The 5,017-nt window shown below is 39.9% G+C and overlaps 1 pseudogene; it reads left to right on the top strand.

The window, feature by feature from the left end:
* Positions 1 to 3,574: 3,574 nt before the first annotated feature.
* Positions 3,575 to 4,104, top strand: LOC110122803 (AP-4 complex subunit sigma-1 pseudogene; annotated as a pseudogene).
* The last annotated feature ends 913 nt before the right edge of the window (positions 4,105 to 5,017 follow it).

The following is a 5,017-nucleotide window of genomic DNA, read 5'->3' as shown; positions in this document are numbered from 1 at the left end:
TGGGTTCTAATTACCCAGAGGAGGGTATGGCAACCCACTCCAATATTCTTGCCTGGAGAATCCAACGGACAGAGAAGCCTGGTAGGCTACAGTCCATAGGATTGCAAAGAGTCAGACAGGACTGAGGCAACATAGCATACACACATGCTAAGGTGAACCCAAACTCCAGCATCATTAGCCATATTAGCTATTTTAAGGGAGAAGCTTTGGGTAAATTATGCTTGTCTGGGTTCAATGCAACACTGATCCCAACAGATGGCAATGAAGAGCTTGATTCCCACAAATGGATGAAGAACCCAGTTTATGCTCTTCAGTGATTTACAAATGTTTTTGTTTTTTTAAACAACTCAATTTTTAATATAATAGACTCATGCAACCATCACCAACATCAAGTTTTAGAATATTTCCATCATCCCCAAGATTTCTCTATGCCAATCTAAGGTGAATCCTTGTGCCCACCTCCAGCCCTAGGCAACCACTGATCTTCCATGTCTCTACAGATTTGCTTATTTCTGGAAATTTCACACAAATCAAATCATACAATATGAATCTTTTGTATCTGGTTTCTGTCATGTAAGCAAAATATGTCTGAGGACCGTCTCTGTTGTAGCATGGTTCAGTACTTTGTTCCTGCTCATTACTGAGCATCATTCCCCTACATGGGTAAGTCATATTGTGCTGACAGACATGTGGATTACAACAGGTTTTGTGCTGAGCTAACGAATATTTAGGTCTAAGAAGAAAGCTATTTTCTTCTGAATGACATTTATTTTTCCCTCTTTGTCTGAATAAAAAGAAATCTGAAATCTAACTTTATTCAGTCATCTGATCCCAAATATATTACACTGTGGCTCCTAACCAGGTCCAATGGAGGCTCTGTGGAAGGATACTAAGACAAACATGTGTGATGTACCATCAGATCAAAACAAATAGGTCTGGTCCATTCACACTGGGACATTCACAGACAGTCCAACAACTGGAAGTTAAACAGAATAAATTTTAAGGAGACCTGCTTACTTCTGGGCTTCAAAATCACTGTGGACGGTGACTGCAGTCATGAAATTAAAAGACACCTGCTCCTTGGAAAAAAGCTATGACAAACCTAGACAGCATATTAAAAACCAGAGACATCACGTTGCTGACAAAGGTCCGACTAGCCAAAGCTATGGTTTTTCCAGTAGTCATGTATGGATGTGAGAGTTGGACCATAAAGAAAGCTGAGCAGTGAAGAATTCATGCTTTTAAATTGTGCTGGAGAAGACTCTTGAGAGTCCCTTGAACAGCAAGATCAAACCAGTCAATCCTAAAGGAAATCAGTCTGAATCATTGGAAGGACTAATGCTGAAGCTGAAGCTCTAATAGTTTGGCCATCTGAAGTGAAGAGCTGACTCACCGTAAAAGATCCTTATGCTGGGAAAGACTGAGGGCAGGAGGAGAAGGGGGCAACAGAGGATGAGATGGTTGGATGGCATCACTGACTCAATGGACATGAATTTGAGCAAATCTGAGAGATAATGAAGGACACCGAAGCCTGGCATGCTGCAGCCCATGGGCACACACAGAATTGGACATGACTTAGTGACTGAACAATACCTTATTCTGACTTTAAATGTGAAGACTTATAAAATCATGAAGGTGGCTGGACCAGAACAGTGGTTCCCAGATCTGGCTGATATTTTTTCAAGACCTTCTTCCAGATATTCTGATTTTCAAGGCAGATAGGCATGAAAGGTATGTGTTTTTAAGCTCCCCAGGTGAATCTGATAAACCTGATGTCAGGAATGGGTTTGTCTTGTCTCTAGACGAACTTTGATGTCCCTTCCAAGATAAAGCACCCTCATCACCGTGTGAGACAGCCAAGGGCAACAGAACCAGCTCCTGATGGGCCCTTTATCAGCTGAAGCCAGAGCTGGGAGCCCTGTGAGTTTTGAAAGCAGTCTATTTGGAAATAGAGGTGGGCCTTCTACTCTGCTTATGGGCCTCAAAACAAGTTTTCTATACACATATGTATCTAAACACTGGTAATATATATATCAACCAAAGGCAATTATCAGCATGAAGGTTAGAAAATGCTATTATGCCATTTCCAAAAAAGAGCCATTATTTCAGTCTTTTAGAAAACACCATGTGTGGTGAATACACTCTTGAGGAAACATAGCAATGTTTATAGTTATAGAACAGAAAGCAACGGGATGCATAATATTGCTAATCTGCTTTACTGGAAAGTAATTAGAACACTGAGCATTGGCTTATATTCCCTTTCAGGGAATCATTTTAACTGAGAGCCAAATAGACAGCACAAAGCTCTGTAACTTAGATAAAAAGTTATTAAACCTGTCTAGGCCCATACATACTTAAGGATAAAATAAACTAGCTGATGCCTTCTTTCCATTGGACATGTGCTTGTCAATTCAAAATTAAGTTCCAAATGAGTCATTTAGTTAGTTTTGATGGAAATGTCTGAGATGCTTTTTGGATATCATTTCTGAAATAGGAATTATGATGTATTTCTACTAATTATGGGCAGATTTATGTTTACATATGAACCCCTAAAGAATTCTCTCCAGGAATATGCCATCTTAGTAGACACCTTAGGATAAAGATCTTCAGTGCCAATGTTCTCCTTTGGGTTCCTGCATCGTCACCGTCAAAGCCATTCTTTGGACATTTGCTGTATATTCCTGATTTGTTACAATGTAGGTGTTTTTGTTTTTTGTTAAGCACTTCCTGGTAGACAACTGTTTTCAGGCTATGTCCAGGTTAGAAAGAAGAGACTGTTAGACTGTCCGTGTTGACATTGGTGCGTAGTTACCTGAAGTGTCACCCTGGCTCTCCTCCTTGGCGGGCAGGGTTTGGGTGTGATCAGTGGAGTCCACTGGGTCTGTAAACCCACCAAGTGAGTATTTACCTCATTCATGAATTTACAGTTGGGATCAGCATACTTAGTCAGTAGCTGTAATGCCCACATTGGGTCCTCAGTCTGCGAAATAAAGGATCTCATGGTGGGGAAGGTCAAATTGAAATTTCTGGAACTGTCAACCCCCAAATTAAAAAGACTATCATATCCCAGGGGTGGTGGAATGGTAGGAATCAGTGCCACCTTTAAGGATCTAAAGGATGCCGGGGTGGTGGTCCCCATTAGATCTCATTTGATTCTCTAGCTTGACTCATGGGGGAAAAAAAACCAGATGGGTTCTAAAGAGAACTCTCCTACATTGTGGATAGAAATGTAAATTGGTGCAGCCACTATGGAAAACAGTATGGGGTTCCTTAAAATGCTAAAACTAGAGTTGCCATATGATCCATCAATCCCACTCCTGGACATATATCCAGAAAAAAAACAAACTATTCAAAAAGATACTTGCAAAAAAGCCAGAATGGCTGCCCCAAGGAAGCCCGCACCACGCAGCCAGTGAGGTCTGGGTAACAAGCTTCTGCGGGAAAGGGGGAGGGGGTTTCCAGGAAGAGCCATCTCCAGGACTATCGCCCCCCGAGCCGCACAGGTTCTGGTTACAGCCACCCCTTGCCATATCTTTTGAATTATACTTGGAAAAATCATGGCCAGAGAAAAAAAATGATAACATTTTTCCTCATGGTGAATAAACAAGGGCAGACCTGACTTTCTAAGTACTATGAACATGTGGAGATTAATAAGCGTAGGCTTCTGGAAACAGAAGTCATAAAGAGCTGTCTCTCTCGATCCAATGAACAATGCTCTTTCATTGACTATAAGGACTTTAAGCTAATATACCAGCAATATGCAGCTGTCTTCACTGTGGTTGGAGTTAACGACACAGGGAATGAGATGGCAATTTATAAATTCATCCATAACTTTGTGGAAGTTTTAGATGACTACTTCAGCCGAGTGAGTGAACTAGATATAATGTTTAATTTGGATAAAGTACACATCATTTTGGATGAGATGGTATTAAATGGCTGCATTGTGGAAAAAATCGGGCAAGGATTCTTGCCCCCTCTACTAATTCTTGATAAGATGTTAGACAGCTGAAAACAGAGAGGCTCTGCCAGACAACATCGACTCAAAGGAAATGAGAATACCACGGAGTACCCCTCAACATTGCTAGCCCACAGGAACCTGGAAGACCAAACATCACAAAACAAGCTATCCTTCCAAAGACTTTTAAGCAGGTGTTTTCCACAGCTCCTAAACAAAAACCAAGAGTGTATTTTAAATACGATGCACAAAGAAAAATTTTCTCTAGACAGAGAGACAAGTTTTATTTTCTGACCATAAGCATTTTTTTTTTCCCTCACTTGTTTAGATTTTGCGTAGTACTAAGGGAAACTTTTTGGTCTCTGCTTGACTTCACAAAGAGATAAATTCAGGACTAGCACCACCGGGTGGGAAGAAAATGTGAGAGCTTTGTGTTGGCCAATAAACTGTTAAAATTAAAAAACAAAACAAAACAAACAAACAAACAAAACCAAAAAGATACTTGCACCTCAATGTCCACAGCAGCACTATTTCCAGCCAAGACATGGAAATGACCTAAACGTCCATCAGCAGGTGAATGGATAAAGAAGGTGTGGTAAATACACTTACATAGTAGAATAATACTCAGCCATTAAAAAAAATGAAGTAATGCTATTTGCAGTAACTTGGATGGATTTAAAAATTATTTTATCAAGTAAAGTCTGAAAGATAAATATGATGTAATATCACTTACATGTGCAATCTAAAAATATGATTCAAATGAACGTATTTACAAAGTAGCAACAGACTCACAGACATAGAAAACAAGTTTATGGTTACCACCGGGGCAGTAAAGGATACATTAGGAGCTTGGGATGAACAGATACACACTACCATATATAAAGTAGATAAATAACAAGGACCTACTGTATGGCAGGGGGAACTACATTCAACATCTTCTAATAACCTATAGTGGAAAAGAATCCGAAAATACGTATGTATAACCGAAACACTCTGCTGTGCATCTGAAACTAAGACAACACTGTAAATCAACTATTCTTCAATAAAAAGTTGGTTTGAAAA

The sequence above is a fragment of the Odocoileus virginianus genome, chromosome 4 (genome assembly GCF_023699985.2).
Source record: "Odocoileus virginianus isolate 20LAN1187 ecotype Illinois chromosome 4, Ovbor_1.2, whole genome shotgun sequence".
Taxonomy (NCBI): domain Eukaryota; kingdom Metazoa; phylum Chordata; class Mammalia; order Artiodactyla; family Cervidae; genus Odocoileus; species Odocoileus virginianus.
This window is presented reverse-complemented; position numbering and strand designations above follow the sequence as displayed.